This window comes from Urocampus carinirostris, chromosome 3, assembly GCF_059441175.1.
Source record: "Urocampus carinirostris isolate Australia breed hairy pipefish chromosome 3, RoL_Ucar_1.0, whole genome shotgun sequence".
Classification (NCBI taxonomy): domain Eukaryota; kingdom Metazoa; phylum Chordata; class Actinopteri; order Syngnathiformes; family Syngnathidae; genus Urocampus; species Urocampus carinirostris.
This window is the reverse complement of record NC_142351.1, coordinates 62,448,854-62,467,980: the sequence shown is the minus strand read 5'-3', so window position 1 is coordinate 62,467,980 and position 19,127 is coordinate 62,448,854. Positions and strand designations below refer to the sequence as shown.

At 40.4% G+C, this 19,127-nt stretch overlaps 1 long non-coding RNA gene across 1 annotated transcript; it reads left to right on the top strand.

Moving 5' to 3' along the window:
* Nucleotides 1-1,817: 1,817 nt before the first annotated feature.
* LOC148370380 (uncharacterized) lies at nt 1,818-2,435 on the top strand. The gene is made up of 2 exons (XR_015849910.1): nt 1,818-1,950; nt 2,060-2,435. It is a non-coding gene; the product is annotated as an uncharacterized LOC148370380 (long non-coding RNA).
* The last annotated feature ends 16,692 nt before the right edge of the window (nt 2,436-19,127 follow it).

Here is a 19,127-nt window from a genome sequence, read left to right as displayed (position 1 = left end):
TTTGACAAAGATCAGAAGTGTTTTTGATAGGGATTTGATGCAGAAATGTGATAAAGGTGCATACTTTTTTCATAAGCTCTCAACTTGTGACAAACTCTTCAGTCTTGAACTGTGTTGGACGAAAAGGTAAAAGGAAAAATGTAGCTTTAGCTATCAGTTTTCAGTCAGCGCTCACCCGAGGCGCCATCGGCGTCTAATTATGGCCGTATCAGGCTCCAGCTGCAGACTCCAGAAACAAAAACCTCGGATCACGGAAAAGCACCTTTTGCGCTCACCGTTCTCTTTCAAGGCTCCACAAAATTGGGATGAATCATAACACTTCATACCATGCTGAAAGGCAAATTTTAACGAGGGATTCTTTAAGTTTCCATTCATATGGTTTCTTTTTCTTATTATGGTTTAAGGAGAATTTTGTCAATTTCAATTTGAGTTAACATTAAAAAAAAGGAGAGAAGCCATCGATGGATTATTAATCCCAAGGAGGACAGGGATGGAACTCTCGGATAAGGGGTTCAAAAATCTGTTTTTTAAACGTTTTTTTTGGGGGGATGTATAATTATTGTCACTTCCTACTGATACCTAATAAAATCCTGCTTCAAATACTGATAACCGATCAGGGTTGGGTAGGGTTACTTTAACTTGATTACTTTCAATTAATTTTGGATTACTACAATACCAATAATGCTAATAAAAGACAAAAGAAACTAAATAAGAATAAAATTACTAAATTTTGTGCAGGCTTGGGGAGTAACGGAATACATGGAACGGCAAATATGATGTTGGCAAGCTGTTAGGATTTATTTTCATTTTGTTTCTGTCGCATTTTATGTTAGTTTTGCTGGAGATCAAAGAGATCAAAGCCAGGAGAGAAAGCTTACCACGTGTTGTGAGTCATAATTTTATTCATATTTAGTTTATTTTGTCTTTTATTAGCATATTTGGTATTTGAGTAATCCAAAAGTAATTGAAAGTAATCAAGTTAAAGTAACCCTACCCAACCCTGTAACTGATAACTTTTACATCTACAATCTACATTTCGAAAATAATTGAAATCCAATTATTTAAGTGTCGTGTAAAATATATAACTGACAAATTAATGCCAGTGCTGACTTGCTAAAGGAGAACAAAACATCAACACTTAATTGAGCATAAGAAAAAAGCTGTGATTAAGATACTCATTTCGGAGCTGTCAATCTTAATTTAATAGTTCAAGCAGAAATTATACCCCCTAAAAATCTATAATAATTCAGATTAAATACTTCATCGTCTAGTGCTACTATTTCAAAGGAAAATCTAAATATAATAGGCAGAATGTGCCTAAAGCTGTCAATCATAATCCGCTCACCCTCCCGAGCTGTCAATTGTAATCAAATTGAGGCTCTAAATCAGAAACGAGCGACAAAAAAAATGATAGTGACAAAACTCAACTTTCGAGAAGAGACACAACCAATATGGGCTTCTACTTCATATGGAAAAAAATCAAAATATTATGAATGGAATGTAATCAAAGCTGTCAATCAATGAGCACATCGTACCTGCCTATCGTAATTGAGGCGTTCAAGCAGAAATCCAACAAAATCCAATGTAAATCCAAATGTATTCATAAATCCTGATTGTGCACCGTGCGTGTGCATGTGTGTGTGGTTTATGGGCTCCGAAACAGCTGAACCGATTTTTGTGAAAATTGTCACAGTTGACTTAAGGGCTCTGGAAGTGTCTTGAGCTAGGTTATGTGTCAAGGCCCTCCAATAAATACCAACAAGATTAATCAACATGGTGTTATGCTACACCCCCGCCAAGACAGGACTCCCTGTTCCTCATCCTCACCGCTGGGCCAGCTTTCCACACCAGCCAGCACATGTGGGGAGGATCACAATCAACCCGGCTATACATGCCTCTAATCAAGCTGCTGGAGACACCAGACCGGTGTTTGAACGTTTATCATTTGTGGTAAGCTGAAGCTAAATCGTGTTTGACCCATCAAATTTGTATTCTTGTTTTTGTCGCTTAATTTTGCTTGATTGTACTGTGAGTTCCTTGCCTCTACTCTTGCTCCTAGAATCCCTCCTTGCCAGAGACCAGTTTCTCCAGCCCCACACTCACTTCACGTTCACCACCCCTTTCGTCAGATCCCGGAAGAATTTTTTCAGACATCGGTTTCCCCACCCACACTAACATTTGGTCTCATTATTTCAATCAATCCTGTACTGTGACGTCCTGGTCTGAGTCTTTTTCTTGGGTGCCTGGCACATTTGGCTACTTCTACTATTACAGGGGTGGCGAACACGCCACTAAGAATGCGGCTCTTTGCCTCATCATATTTTCTATGTACTGTGGCTCTTTGCCTCGTTTCATGTTTAGTTTTTTCCCCCTATTAAAACACACTTGACTCCATCAGAGTTAATAACAAATAATAAATAATATTTCAAAATTAATTTGGCAGATTTCTTGTTTTTATGCTGCTCGCGACACATAACTGACTGCCAATCTTCTGTGTAGGTTACGTCTAATGCCAGGGTAGTGCCTATATCCTCCCCCCCTCGCGTGAACGCGCAATTCTGCTGCGCTTCCGACAATAGCGATCGTATTCTATATAATAAGTTTAATAAACGCGTTACATAGACTACGATCGCTTGTTTGTTTTAATTAGCTCACTTTATTGTTTTAATAAACTTATTATATAGAATATGATCGCTTTTGTCGGAAGCGCAGCAGAATACTTCAATTATGTTCACACGAGGAGGGGAGGATTTTGCAGAGAAGTCGGATTTAGGCACTACACCGGGAAATTAAGTAAACATTTCATAAGCGTGCAGACTGTTCCTTTCATGGTCAAAATGGCAAAATGCAAAGCGAAATGGAAATATGAAGGGAACACAGGGCATTTCAGGAAGAATGGGAAGATGCTTACCTTTTTATTGAACGGAATTGCAAATCACACTGTTTTTTATGTAGTACCATGAGAAGGGTCAACACAAGGAAGGCTCCAGGCCCGGACAACATTCCGGGGCGGGTACTTAGGGAGTGCGCCGATCAGCTGGCTTGTGTACTAACAGACATTTTCAACACCTCGCTAGACCAAGCCAAAGTACCATCATGCTTCAAATTTGCCAACATCATCCCAGTGCCAAAGAAACCCCAGATCTTATCATTCAACGATTACCGGCCCGTTGCACTGACTCCTATCATAATGAAGTGCTTTGAGAGACTGGTTAAAGAGCACATCACCTCCAGTCTCCCCTCCTCATTCGACCCCTTTCAGTTTGCCTACAGGACAAACCGCTCCACCAGGGATGCCATCTCCTCTGCGCTTCACCTGAGCCTGACACATCTAGAGGAGAAGAACACCCATGTGCGGATGCTGTTCCTGGACTTCAGTTCAGCATTCAACACCATCATCCCACAACATCTGGTAGACAAAATGAGACTCCTGGGTTTCAACACCCCCCTGCGGAACTGGCTGCTGGACTTCCTCTGTGACAGACCCTAATCAGTGCGGATAGGTCAGAACAGTTCAGATGTCATCTACCTCAGCACGGGCTCCCCCCAAGGCTGCGTCCTAAGCCCCTTGCTGTTCACCTTGATGACACACGACTGCGTCCCTAGGTCCGCCACAAAGCACATCGTGAAGTATGCTGACGACACAACAGTGGTGGGCCTCATCAGGGATGACAACGACCTAGCCTACAGAGAGGAGGTGGAGCAGTTGGTGGGCTGGTGCAGGGACAACAGCCTGGTCCTGAATGTTGACAAAACTAAAGAGATCATTGTCGACTTTAGGAAAAACCAGCCCAACCATGCCCCACTTTGCATCAACAACAAGGCTGTGGAGGTTGTCAGCAGTATCAAGTTCCTAGGGGTGCACATTACAAACAAACTCACCTGGTCCGTGAACACTGCATCACTGGTTAAGAGGGCACAGCAGCGCCTGTACTTCCTGCGGAGGATGAGGAGAGCCCACCTGCCCCCACCCTCCCTCATCACATTCTACAGGGGCACCATAGAGAGTATCCTGACCAGCTGTATCTCTGTGTGGTGTGGAGGCTGCAGCGCTACCGACTGGGGTAGTGTGAGGAGGGTAACGAGGACAGCAGAGAAAATAATCGGGACTACACTTCCCTCCATTCAGGACATTGGCCAGAAGCGCTGCCTATCCCATGCTAAGAACATTACCGGGGACCCCTCTCACCCCCATCATGGACTGTTCACTCTGCTAGCCTCTGGGAAGAGGTTCTGCAGTGTGCGGTGCAGGACCACCAGGCTCCGCAATAGTCTAGTCCCCCTGGCCATTAGACTGTTAAATGGTCAATCTAACATATAGTTAACTTAAATCTAAACGGCTGCTAATCTGACTTTTTGCACTACTGGCAGTTTTTTATAGCTTGCCACTCATTGCACATTGCTCTCTGCACTATGGTAATTACAGCGTTATTGTTACAGTGTTAATGTTACTGTGTACCTGACTTGTTAACCTGACTGCCCATTTTGCACATCTGGTTAGCTACTCTTCTTGCACTATCGGCACTATGGTAAAATACTATACGTAGCCAATTACAATACAACTTTATTTATATCTGTACATTCAAGGAAACTGTGGGGGTCAGATGCATCGACATTTCGTTCTGTATACACGTGTACTAGAATGACAATAAAGTAGATCTGAATCTGAATCTGAATCTGATATCCCATTTCAAGACTTCAAATCTTCAGCCTCATTTTAGCACAGTCCATGCTAATATTGACACGCAATTCCCCAGAGGTACTGAACTATGCAAGCAAAAATTGAGCACCTTGAAAAACCAGGTAAAAAGAAATGAGTATAAAAATGTTATTGTTTATTTTTATCAAAATTTAATGATAAAAAATCCCAACATTTTTTCATGCATTCAAATGTTTTTTTGTGTTTCACTTCGAATAAAATTTATTTGAAACATTATTATTATTATTATTATTATTTTATTTTGCCCTAGTGTAGTTTGGAAAAAAAACACCTGACTGAACATGCTTGTGTGAATATTTTAATATACCATTAGTTTACATTTTACAGGTTATATGTGTGCATCTGAAGTGTGTTCAGTAGTCGTGTGTGTCAGAAAAAGGAAGAGAATTAGATAGTGAGAAAAAGTGTGTGTGTGTGTGTGTGTGTGTGTGTGTGTGTGTGTGTGTGTGTGTGTGTGTGTGAGTGATAAGAGAGGTGCCTGTGAGTGGAGGGGGTATGTGACCTCCAGGGTAGTTGCTGTGTTTGATTGGTGTATTGAGGGTGGACACTTTCCTTTAAATCAACACAAGAACAATATTTGTTGTATTGTAAGGAGAGGAGTGTGTTATGGGAAATATGTTTTTAATTGTGTGTGTTTGTGTGTGTCTGTCTGTCATGGCAGGTCAGTGCATGGTGTGGCTCTGACTCTCACAGTTAAAAAATTCGGGTCTTTGTGTCAAACTTGTTTGCCACCCCTGTACTAATAGAATCATAAAACGTGGCCCGGCATTAACACCCGTTGTACTTGAGGGGCGTAGTTAGCTGAAACATGCGTGTTACAATCGGCCTTTGGACCGAGCCGATGTGCTGGCTCTCATTGGTGTTGAGAGATAGTGAGGTTGGGCGTCATTTTTTTTTTTAAATTTAAGCCATTTGCTTTGGGTGGCGCTTCTTTCACAGCGGAGTGGGAATCCGTACTTCTGCTATCTGGAGGGGTTGTTCGGCTCGCCAGTTAGTTACCCAAGGTCCTTTTCTGACGAGCGATTAGTGATGGGAATTTCGGCTCTTTTTCAGGAAGCAGCACTTTTGGCTCACTAACAACGTCATCAACCTCGCCCGAAGAGAATGCCCGGCAACGCCGAGCCATTCTGCTTATCTTGAAATAATACAAAATTCACTTAAGTTCCGAGTAGTAATTTTATAGAAAATCAAAATACATTATAATGATCGGACTGTGCCAAAAGCTGTCAATTTTCATCAATGAGTGCACCAAGAAGTGTTAATCATATTAAAATAGAGGCCTTTAATCAGAGATGTGACCCCCAACAATTCTAGAAAACATGGAAGTTCATTGAGACGTTGTACTACTACTACTGACGAAACTCAATGTGTTCTAATGAGCTGACCATAGCCCAGAGCTGTCAATCCTAATCAAGTGCACCCGGATATATTATAAATATATATATATATATATATATATATATATATTACATTCTTAAGTAATACAAAATTCAGTCAAGTTCAGAGAGGGTACATGGCAAAGTTGAACTTTTACTTCTAAGAAAATCTAAATACTGTATGTTCAAATGAGGAGACTATGCCCAAAAGCTGTCGATCTTAATCAACAAGTACACCTGGAGCTGTAAATCACAGTAAATGTGAGGTGTTCAAGCAGAAATGCGACAATTCTTTATTTAATGAATGATACAAAACTCACTAAAGTTCAGTAATGAGACACGACCAAGTTGTGCTACTACTGTAGAAAATCAAAATATACAGTATTTTAATGAGCGGACTGTGCCCAGAGCTGTTAATCTTATCAAGTGATCCCGGAGCTGTCATTCACAATAAAATTCAAGCAGAAATTTGCAGGAGTGCGACAAAATATAAACATCTATAAATAATACAAAAATGATACAGATATAATGGGGCAGCAGTAGCTCAGAAGGTACAGCAGTCGAGGTTCCAGGTTCGATTCCCAGCTCCTCTAAGTTAAATATCAAAATGTCTTTGGGCAATTCACTGAACAGGGCTGACTCCTCTGTGTAAGTGGGTGTGAATGCAGTGTGAAGTGCATTATAAAGTGTTTCAGAAGTCCTCAGTGACTGGTTAAAGAGCTATATAAATCCAGACTACTTAATAGTGGCTTATAGCCCACAAGTAGACTTTTTAATTATATCGTAATCTTTTGAGATTTGAGTTTTTGCCAAATGTAATATTAAAACCATATAAGGCTTGCATTATTTCAGTTGATTTGTAATGAGTTAAAAAATGTATTTCTTTTCATTGCATTGCCGAAGATAAAAAGTCACAATATTTTTTCTTTCTGAGACAGTTTTTATATATATTTTCATATTGCCACATTTTCGTTGTCATTATATCGAAATCTAATAAAGTGTTAAGTTGAATATCACTTTTTGTCGTGAGTTCCAACAAACACTACTGGAATTGGTCACACAAAACCATCTCAAGAGAGCATAAAAACTTGCTATATTCCATATTTTTTTCAATTTAATTTTAGAATTTCCACAAAGTGAGGTTCAAGATTATGGACCTCCAAGGGGTGTGATTCGATTCCCACGTTTACTTGGTCATGGCCAAGCAATGGCGTTTTGTTATCACCTGACACCTGACAGCCTTGATAACACTAAAGAGTTTGATTTCAATCGTTTTTGAATAATTCATTCGGAAAACGTTCAGTTTTGCATAGAGCAAATCAGACGGTGATTGTATTGTGTTGTTCGCAAAAAAATGAAATTAAATGAAATGATTTGCATTTATATAGCGCTTTTCAAGTCAATGACTTCCCAAAGCGCTTTACAATGTGCTCCACATTTCCCAATAGCGGCCTTGCAGCCATGTAAGGCGCTAACCTGCTTATTGGGGGTATTAGGGGTTCAGTGTCTTACCCAAGGACACTTCGACATGTAACACGGACGAGCCGGGATTCAAACTGGGATCCCTATATCCCAAGGTTCCTTGGAGAGGATGGATCGTTTAGGAGAACCGGAGTGGATAACTTCTGTTACGGCGGCGCAATGGTTAGCGCGTGTGCGGCACAGTTCTGAGGTCGTGGGAACTTCTTGCGTGGGTTCAAATCCAGCTACCGGCCTGACTGTGCGGAGTTTGTATGTTCTCCCCGTGCTTGCGTGAGTTTCCTCCCACATTCCAAAGACATGCATTTCAGGTGGATTGGAAGGTCCAAATTGTCCCTAGGTGTGACTGAGCGAGTGAGTTGTCTGTCCCTGTGTGCCCTGCGATTGGCTGGCAACAAGTTCAGGGTGTCCCCTGCCCACTGCCCGGAAATGGCTGGGATGGGCTCCAGCCCCCTGCAACCTCAATAAGGATAAGCGGTACAGCTAATGAGATGAGATATTTATATGATCATTACTTTTTTTTACCATTTTCGTTTGGCTGGAAGAATCAAAAAACCTGATAGACCAAAGTGGCCCACAGGTCATAGGTTGCCCTAAATAATCCATTATGAAGCCCATACATTGCATGGTTTAATCCGGCCCGTCCTACATTTACATTTCAGAATCCGTCAAAATAAAAAGCAAGTCTCCATTTCATTTCTATCAAAAGTTATATATTTTTTAAATAAATGCAAACCAAATGCCCCTTCCTGCCGCTAGTGGGCAGTAAAGGTCTATAAGTAGTTTCAGCCTGGTAGTTTGAGCTGATGTTATATCCCCTTCAGTCCTAAAACTTTTTTTTTGTATTTCATATTTATTTATTTCAAAGCAGTATGACAATTGAGGCAAGCATACTTTTATTCATAACTCCCGCTTGAGTTTATGTTTGTGAGTTGGTTTGGATGTTAATCTGCATTTATTCATCTTTTAAAAGAAATCAAATGTAAACAATGCCAAATATGAAAAACATTGTTTTTCCATTGTTGTCAAGAACCGGAACAGGAGGAGAACCCAGAAGCGTAACGTTTTTCACACAAGCTTTATTTGAAGGGAATGGGAAAGTCATGCACATTAACACAAGCGCCAGTGATTCGGCAATCTCTGGGCGGAAGAAGAAAGACAGCAGTCTGGCGTGGAACAACAGCAAGCAAGGGACCAACGAGATCGATACCAGTTACACGAGCCGATACCGAACAGATGGTGTCGATACCGGACAGAATGGGGCTGACAGGATAGATAACAGATATAGGAGGCTGGAGACAGATAACAGACAGAACAAGATAGATGGGAACGATACCAGACACTGGAGACCGGAGACTGATATCAAGACAGGACAAAACAGATGGGATCAATACCAGATAGGACACAAACAGGGTACTGGACAGAGTCAAAACACACGTCTTGCGGGTTGCAGAGGCTCGTTGACGGACTGACAAAGGGTGAGTGAGAGCACTGTGCTTAAATTGAGGTGGAAGCCAGTCAGTCAACGAGCCGCAGATGACGGCAAACGGGCAGGGCCAATTGGGCACCATAGGAAACCGTGACAATTGTTTGTAATTAAATATGTTTTGCGAAGAAAAGTTTCCTTATTAGCCGAAATCATAATTTGCAGTATATGCTGAAAATGTAGGCTAAATAATAAGGATCGTGCTAAAATCAGACTGAGAGAATATTTGGCGTTGACATTGTTTTACTCTTCCGGTTCACCTGAGAACAGAGGGTATGTATCCGGCCGGGCCCTGGAGACAAACTGAGTTTGACATGTGTTCTTTACATTAATTCAAATGACTAACTTTCATGCATGAATCCCATTTTTCTTTTCATTTAAAATAGGTAATATCCAACCATCCATTATCTGCACCACTTATCCTTAGTAGAATCACGGGGGAGCAGGAGCCTATCCCTGTTATCGCCAGGCAGTGGGCAGGGGGACACCCAGAACTGGGCACATAGACACAGACAACTCATCAGCTTATTCACACCTAGGGACAATTTGAACCAGCCAGTTAACCTGACATGCCTGTTTTTGGAATGTTGGAGGAAACCCACGCGGGCAAGGGGAGAACATGCAAACTCCACACAGGGAGGCTGATCCTCTACACCGTGGGGCTGCGTACTAACCACCCATTTGTCGTTAACATAAGGCTTTTCCTTTTTGTGGCTCCAAAGATATGTTTTTTTGTTTGTTTTGGGTCTGTTAACCCTCTTATTGCCGTGGGGGTGCCAGCGACCCGTTGTACAGGTGCTATTTAAATCACCGTGACGAGTAGCCGACTTTGGAACTAAAAGGAGACAAAGTTTTCCATTACAGCCCACACAAATGGTTTTGCTTGGTTTCTCAATAGTTGGGTGTCCAATCCTAATAAAATATTTAAAATTTATTTTGTAATTGATAATTTTTTCGCAATGGCTACATGAAATTGTGATTGCAACAGAATAATGTCCCTTTTCAATCATGGACACCGAAAGCCTGCAGGTGTCCCTGATGTTTTCCTAGCTGTTGCATTTTTTATGAATATATGTTTAAAGCAAAAGCTGACGCAACGTTGCAGCAACTGCAAGAGAGGCAGCTTTGCTCCGAAGAAAAATGATTTTGCACTAGCAACTAGGATTGCATTTTACCTAGTGGGCCGAGTTTTTAAAGCGATATCGACCAGATATGACGTCACGGTTATCGGGCGGATAGGAAAAAAATGGCGTGGTAATTCGTCACTTGACGCTACCCTATAATATTCAATCAACCAACACTACCTTTTTTTATTTAGAAGCGGTCGTTTAACTTGGTTGAGTCTCCTCTCTACCTCTTTGTAAAGTGTGTAAAACACTGGAGAGTTTGGCCAAGATAGCATTTTAAGCATTCATGTTCTTCATTATAATACTTTGTGGTTTTCCATAGAAGTAGTAGCATAACTTGGTCTTGTCTCCTCTCTACTCCTTTGTAAAGTGTGTTAAAATTGTGGGCATTTATTCTTGCTATAATATATTGTTATTTTCTATAACAGTAGTAGCATAGCTTGGCCTTGTATCCTCTTTACCTCTACATGATGTGCGTGAGGCACTGGAAGCTGGGCCAAAATAAAATTTTCAGCATTAATGTTCCTCATCATGATACATTTTCATTTTCTATAGAAGTAGGAGCACAACTTGGTCGTGTCTCCCCTTTACCTCTTCAAAATGTGAGTGATGCACTGGAGAGTATGGCCATAATCAGTCACATGGCTCAGGCTTCTGTTATTGTACGGCCTTCCCGATTATAGCCAGTCTGTTGAGCCATTTTTTAAAAAGAACATTTGGCCAAATGTTAGATTTTACCCATTTATGCATCAACCTTTTGTATATTTATTTTGATTTATCGTAGCTCACGCCATTTGATACGAATGAGTGATACATACTTTCATCAGCCAAGGCATGTGTACCATTTAGTATTGAAGCACTTGTATAAAGTTTAGAAGTGTCAAGTTGGGTCAAGTCAGTTTTTTTTCTGTCGATCTGGAATTCAAAACCTTGGCATAACCTGAGGAAATAAATATAAGGTAGGCCTATCTCATTTTCTCATATGTATCAACCAATAAATATGCATACAGTCATCCATATTTACATGTTAGATTTCATCTTATTTTTTTGTTTATCAATAGATTGTTTCATCAAATTGGTTAAGAAACATTCAGAATTAAAGTAACATAGTACAAGTAACTTTTAAAGTACTACATTCAAATTTAGAATCTTAATATGCAATGTGGGTAGCTCAAAATGTTTTTTTTCCAATAAATTAAAAAGATATGACTTGAAAAAATAGAATCTACAAAAAATGTAGACATTAACTAAAGCTGTATCATGTTATTTCATAATAAGAAAAAGTAAAGACACAAAACTAATTTAATGATGTGTGTGTTTATATTGTTTTTGAATACCAGCATATAACACTTAGAAATGTCTGTATTGGCAGTGTCTGAAAAAGTTAGCGGACACCAGGGCAGACAACTCTGAAAACTTGCCTGCCCAGCCATAAAGTTGCCTGCCCCATTTTACACGACTTGAAACACAATAAGACAACTAATCACAAAAAAGCCCATTGTTGTAAAGTATTAAGGATTGATAATCAGAATATATAACAGAACAACACTTTAAAATTAAGTTTATTATAAATCTACTATTAACATTCATTGCATGTATATGACATCGCTGTTTTCCAACTGCCATCAATATGTACCTGTATTTACTCATCTTCATTCATGCAATGCTTGCATTGAGTCGTCTGCTACGAGCCACATGAACTCTTTTTTCTGCAATGCTTTAATGTACGTTTACTTTTTGTAGCGTCATACATTTTGTTAGCTTCTTTTGAATATTTCTTCTGGGGCTGAAGTTTTGGCTTGATTCCTAACCACTTATCCATTTTTCTTGTGTTCTCTGCGTGTCTACTTTGGAAAACGATATGCAAATGCACGACCTTATAAGGCTCGGGAGAGTCCGGAAGCACAAAGTTATTCGATGCAGGCTTCTGATTGGCTGCTGAGTATGCAAATTGCCAAACAAACCGAAATTTCAAAACCGAACGAAGATTTCGAAATCGGAATAAAGCAAACGTTTGATTTGAAAAAAATTCGTTGGGGTTGTTATTATTTTTTTTCTTCCTTGAAAAAGTTGTCAGCCACCCGGGCAGAGACATTTTGTAAGTTGTACGCTTGACGTAGAAGATGCACTTCCCGGGTGTCCGGGCAGGCGTTATTTCAAACACTGGTATTGGTCTCCAGAAGCAGGATTTTATCGGGTATCGGTAGGAAAAGAACAGTCATCATGCATCACTGATAGGAACCAACCCACACATGCTTCTTTCACACTTCATTTAACGGCCTGTGGTCTCCCAAGTCGGTTTCGGCTTTCGATCGGTGCTAACTTCTCGGATGTTTCCGTACCGCCCGCTGTGTCCCGATGCATTGCCGAAACTCTTGATGCTACAATAGCCGAGAAGATGAAGCATTATATACCGTGTCATGGCTAATTGAGCCACTGACCTTCTATCACGGCCTCTATTGTAACCCGACGCAGTGAAAAGGCTGTGGGCTTCAGGTCGTCGTCTGTAATTTCGCGTTTTTTTTTAAACTCAATATTTTCTCTGTTCAGGAATGTGTTCACAATGCCCGACTGAGTTCAAAGAGCCTTTATATTTTTTTTTCACCACGCTTATCTGCTTTTATCATACTTTTATCATCTGTGTTTTGCCCTGGAAGAAAGGGGTGGGTGGTGGTTGCTCAAGGTTTTTTTCTATTCAAGTAAAAAAATGTTTAAAGTAAGAAAAGAACTGTTTCAAATGCCAACCCAAACCTCCCGAAAAGACGAAGTTTATTTGAGCGCTTCTAAACAAGACACTTACATGCACGTGCCATTCGAGCAGGTTGACAGAGGTTGCAAAGAGGATTTCAACCAAGAAATGGCGTCAACATGTAGAATATTTTGAAGTTATGGACACCACCTTGAGCAAATTTTGTCAATTGCAAACCATAAATAGTTTTTTTTTTTTTTTTAACTCAGATCATTTAAAATTGAAAAAGAATATACTATCTGGTTGATTTAAAAAGCGCTTTACAATGTGCTTCACACTTACCCATTCACACACACACACACTCACACACCAATCAGCCATGCAAGGCGCTTACATGGTCAAAAAACAAACACGCGAAACTGTATCATCTATCGGAAATAGCACATTACTTTGTGGATTTAATGGATTTATTTGAATAATTCTGTCTATAACAAAAATATGTCACGATTGCCATTGCCCTCACCTGGGCTTGCTCGTTTGGCGCCAGCTGCTGCTCGTTGCCTGATTGGCTCCCCTCCTATTTAAACTTAGTGCTACCATTCACCCCTTGTCAGTCCGTCAACGAACCTCTGCACTTGCAAGACTTGCATTTTGTCACTGGCCGGTATCCTGCTTGTGTATCCAGTATCCGTATCGATCCCGTCTGTCCCGTCCGGTATTTTGCTTGTGTATCCACTATCCGGTATCGATCCCGTTCTGTCCGGTATCTTGCTCCAGTATCCAGTATCCGTTATCGATCCCTTCTGTCCCGTCCTGTCCGGTATCTTGCTCATGTATCCAGTACCCGGTATCGATCCCGTCTGTCCTGTGCTGTCAGGTAGCCTGCTCGTGTATCCAGTATGGATCCCGTCTGTCCCGTCCTGTCCGGTATCTTGCTTCAGTATCCGGTATCGATCTCATCTGTCCCGTCCTGTCTGGTATCTGGCTCTTGTATCCAAGTATCGATCCTGTCTGTCCTGTCCTGTCCGGTATTCTGCTTATGTATTCGGTATCAATCCCAACCTGTCCGGCATCATAGGTCAATTGTAGTTGTATTTCGTTAAAATAGCGGAATCCGAACCCAGTAGTTGCCATTATGTTTGTCTGGCATCAGGCTGCAACGTTGTGCTCATTTGGCAATGGGTTTTATTCAAATTAGACAATACAGTGCCATCTAGTAGTATGACACAGTGTGCCTTTAATCAAGGAAAAATATCCTTTAAATATTTGGATTTTTAAGAGATGAAATATATAAAACAAGAAGAATTATACACATTGATTCCTTTTTAGAGATTTTAGAAAAGAAAAAATATATTTGGAGTACTGTATTTTATTTTCTTAAGACATAAATGCTGTTTGATTGTATTCTTTTGCAGTAAATAAGTGTCATGTTGATGTACCGACTGGTTCAATTAAATGAAATCTGTTTAAGCTAATTGACTCTGTGTCTTTCACGATGCTTCAGCAAATGTTTTTTTTTTTATAATCCTCATTTTCTTCACAAGCTCCTTTTTTTTGACTCATCTGCTTCCTATTGCGTTCCGGAAAAAGATTTTCTCAATCGTAGTTCATATTCAAATCTAGTCCTGTTCGATGGTGTTTCTCGACTTCAAAAGACCCCCCGCCTGCTTGCCCCTTCAGTGTGTTGAAAGAAAGAAGAAAAAAACCTTTTGTAAAACGATAAAAGAATATGGATGAGGGCATTTCAGACTATTGAGAAGAAATTGAAGGATGACGGATATATCCGTCCGGCTAGTGTTCGCTAATAAGCGCTCCTCGTGCCTTATCTTCTCCTTGCGCAAACAATTCTGTTGTATAAAGCTTTTAAGATGTTTTCTTTTTAGCTCCTTTCTTGAAATGCTTATACCTTATTATCACTAGCTGACTTCTTGTGCACACTGAGGCGAAAATATTATTGCAACTTCCTTGTCAATTGTCTTCTGATAAAAAAATCAAAGAGATGTTTTTGTCATGTTCTGTACTGTTTTATTTTTACTGTGAAGTTCTGCTTTTTGGTCCTTTCAGTGTCATTTTTGCCTGTTTATGTCTTGTTATAGGATATGTACTTTGTCGTCCTCCTTTAATGTTTTCTTAAGATTTTGAAGATCATAGTAAACTTCATTGTTATTTTACTGTACATTGTCCAATACAGATTTATTTTCCATAAATAAATCCTCTCCTAAAATCTTATATGTCTTTACATTTATAGGATCCCGTATGTTTGTGGCAAAGTATACTTTGATCAGTAGCGTATACCCAGTGTCTGAAACTCATGACAAAAAGTTACCGGACCTGGTCCTGCCCCATTTTTCACAACTTGAAACACAATAAGACGATTCATCACAAAAAAAAACTTTGTTGCAGAGTATTAATAATAATCAGAATATATAACAGAAGAACACTTAAAAATTAACTTTATCATAAATCAACTTATAACATTCATTGCATGCATATGACATCGCTCTTTTCCATCCGGCATCAGTATGTACCTGTATTTACTCATCTTCATTCATGCAACGTTTGCGTTGCGTCGTCTGCTACAAGCCACGTGAACTACTCTTTCCACGATGCTTTTAATGTACGTTTACGTTTTGTAGCGTCATACATTTTGTTAGCTTCTTTTTAATTATTCTTCTGGGGCTGAGGTTTTGGCTTGATTCCTAACCACTTATCCATTTTTTTGTGTTCTCTGTGCATCTACTTTGGAAACTGATATGCAAATGCACGATTGTATAAGGCTCGGGAAAGTTATTCGATGCAGGCTTCTGATTGGCTGCCGAGTATGCAAATTGCCAAACCAAACGAAGATTTCAAAATCGGAATAAAGCAAACGTTTGATTTGAAAAAAAAAAACGTGTTGTTTATTTATATATTTTTTTCTTGAAAAAGTTGTCGGCCACCCGGGCGGAGACATTTTGTAAGTTGTGTGCCCGACGTGAAAGATGCACGGCCCGGGCGTCCGGGCAGACGTTATTTCAGACACTGGTATACCTATTGATGCTTTCCATCTAGGAAGGATGGAACAGTGATCTCAAGATATTGCATTTACAAAAGTCATTTGTATTAGTGAACAACAGTTGTAGAAAAAAAACAATGACCTAGAAGAGTATTTAAAAGTCATTCTTGTTTTAAACTTAGATTAATTACTTGCAAGGCAAACACTTCCAATCAATTGATCCTATACAGTAAGCTAAATGAAATCCACCCAAGGGGAAATTTATTTCACACACAGGAAAGCAATACTGCTGTGCCTAACTTCACTTTCTGGGCGAAATAATCTCTTGCAGTGTATTGCGGGTCTAAATGGCTTCTCTTTTATGTTTAATTGTGGAAAAAAACTAAACAAATGTTTCCTGACCTTAGAACTTACCTACCTTATTAGACAATGTCACCTGTCATGGAGTAAAACATGCAAAAAAATGTTTAATGGAGAACTTTATCTTTCTGGTATTACTCGAGTAAGTCATAAATCAAAGGTGTAATTTGCTTTTATTGATCGGAGCTTTTATCCATCTGTTTCATTCTTCTCAAATGAGCTCCACACTGCAGATTCTAAAAAAATTAATAAGATAGTACATTTTTAAACATGTTTTATTTATTTTTTACAACTGATTTCTTAATGCCTGTGCCACCAATTACAAGTCCAGTTAAAAAAAAGAGAGAGAATAATGAGGAGAAGGAAAGAAAATCCTACTAAATATGAGCACCAGTATCTGAAAAAGCTCAACAACATTCTGAGAAAAGAATATATAAATAAAACTCTCCCATGGATGTCGTTTTTGGCCAGTGTCTTTCTTATGGTGGAGTCATGAACAGTAATTAGTCTGGGGCTGCTTTGCTGCCTCGGGGCCAGGACAACTTGCTGTGGTTGATTGAATCATGAATTCTGGTGTTTAACAGAAATTTCTGAAGAAGATTTCGCCATTATCTTGTGCCCTCAAACATAGGCGCTCTTGGATCATGCAGCAGGACAACAATCCGAAGCACACCAGGAAGTCCCACACTGAATAGCAAAATTTATTCCATAAAATGAAGGTTCTGGAGTGGCAAAGTCAAATGCTGTTATATGACCTTAAGTGGGCACTTCATGTTGGAAATCCTTCCAATCCGCAAGATTTCAAACCATTTTGCAAAGACTGGGCCAAAATTCCTCCACAGCATTGTGAAATACGCATGAGTAATTATTGTAAAAGTTTAATTCTGTTATTACTCTCAAATGTGGCCGAACAGATAGGTTTTGATCTTTTTTTTTTTCAAAACGGCATTTTGTAGTTCCTTGAGTTGTTTGTGGCCTCTCTTGGTCTATGCAATACTGGTATCAACTGTGGGGATCCTCGAAAGGAAGATCAGTGGCTTTCTCTGGAAGTGGCTTGGACTTCCCCGCAGCCTTACCAGCGCTGCTTTGTACGGGACAAGCAATACCGTCCAGCTACCCTCCAGTGGACGCACTGAGGAGTTCAAGGTGGCATGTACTCGAGAGGTTCATCAGTATAGGAATTCCAAGGACAGCAAAGTGTCATCAGCTGGGGTTGAAGTGACAACCGGAAGGAAGTGGAGAGCTCAAAAATAAGTGGAGGTGCCAGAGTCACGACTAAGGCAGAAGACCCTGGTTGGGGTCCTGGCATTGGGGAGAGCATGTCTGGGCTTCGTTCCAAAGACCAAAGTGAGTCAAGCCCAAGGAAAGGAGAGACACCATCTTCTCATGGACAAGGTGGGAGAACACATTACAGCACAAAGTGACCTGGTCAAACATCATGCAAGCAGACTTCCACCGTGTCCGGTTCCTTGTGAAGGCAGTTTACGATGTCCTACTAAACCCAGAGAACATTCATGTGTGAGGAAAGAGCGAGACACCCTCCTGCCCCCTTTGCTCTGGAAGAGGCTCCTTGGAACACCTCCTAAGCAGCTGCCCAAAGGCCCTGGCTGATGGTCGCTATCGCTGGCGCTATGACCAGGTTCTGAAAGCAGTTGCTGAGTGCATCGCCATAGCAATCAACCGGCAAACACCATCAAGCCCCAAGCAAGGCAGTCAATTTCATCAAGGCAGGAGAGAAACCCAGGGCTTGTGCACAGACAACATCAGGACATTGCCTCTGATTGGCAGTTGTGTGTCGACCTTGGGAAACAACTAAGGTTACCCCAGCACATATCAGCAACATTACTCCGACCAGACATGATAATCACCTCTGAGACTTCAAAACACCTGATCATGCTGGAACTCACAGCCCCGTGGGACGAGCGCATTGAGGAAGCCAATGAAAGTAAACACGCAAAGTACTGGAGCTGGTGGAGGAGTGCAGGGGCAGGGGCTGGGAAGTTTTCTTTTAGCCAATAGAGGTCGGCTGCAGAGGTTTTACTGGACGATGCTACTGCAAAGTCCTAGGACGATTGGGTGGGACAGGGGCAGCCAAGAAGAAAGCCATTAAATCCACTAGTGAAGATGCGGAAAAAGCCACCAGGTGGCTTTGGCTCAAAATGGCAGATCCGTGGACTGCTACCGGGACGCAAGTTGAGGCCTGATCCACCTCGGCTGGGTCACCTGTGTCTGATGTTGTGAGACCCGAAACACTCAATGAACCCAGGATCCATCACTGATGATGCGTCCCAGTTGCATCCAGGAGATGTTTCTTTCAAGAAATGTACTTAATAAAGAAATTATTTTTAATAAAATAGCTTTTTTTTTTTAAACTAAAAACACAAATCAAATGAACACAATATATTTTTATTTCCATTTTTGCAGTGTAAAAGTTGAAACTAGTTCAAGACTAAAAACGTAATATGAAAACAATAATCTCAGAGAGATGTCTCGGGAATTTAGATAGATCTGGGCAACTAAAAGAAATGCAATTACTTGTGTTGTATTTATTAGGATTCTTCTTACTTATAAAATGGAGGGTACTAAACCAAAGGAGCAGGCAGACGGCCTCGTTTTATAGACTCCTCATTGATCGACCACAAGGTGGAATAAACCGAGTCGATTAAACGTGTTTGAGCAAATAGTTAAATCATGCGATGCATATAAATCTGCAACACTCACTATAAAATAAAATGTCAAATTCACATTTGCAAACAATATGACAATTGTACAGCTACACATTAAATTTGTCACATCACACTTCTTACGTCAGTTGAATAAATTTCCTTCAATGGCAAATGGACATTTCCACAAATACAAAATGAATATAAACAGCTTTGGTGGATGATCTGATGT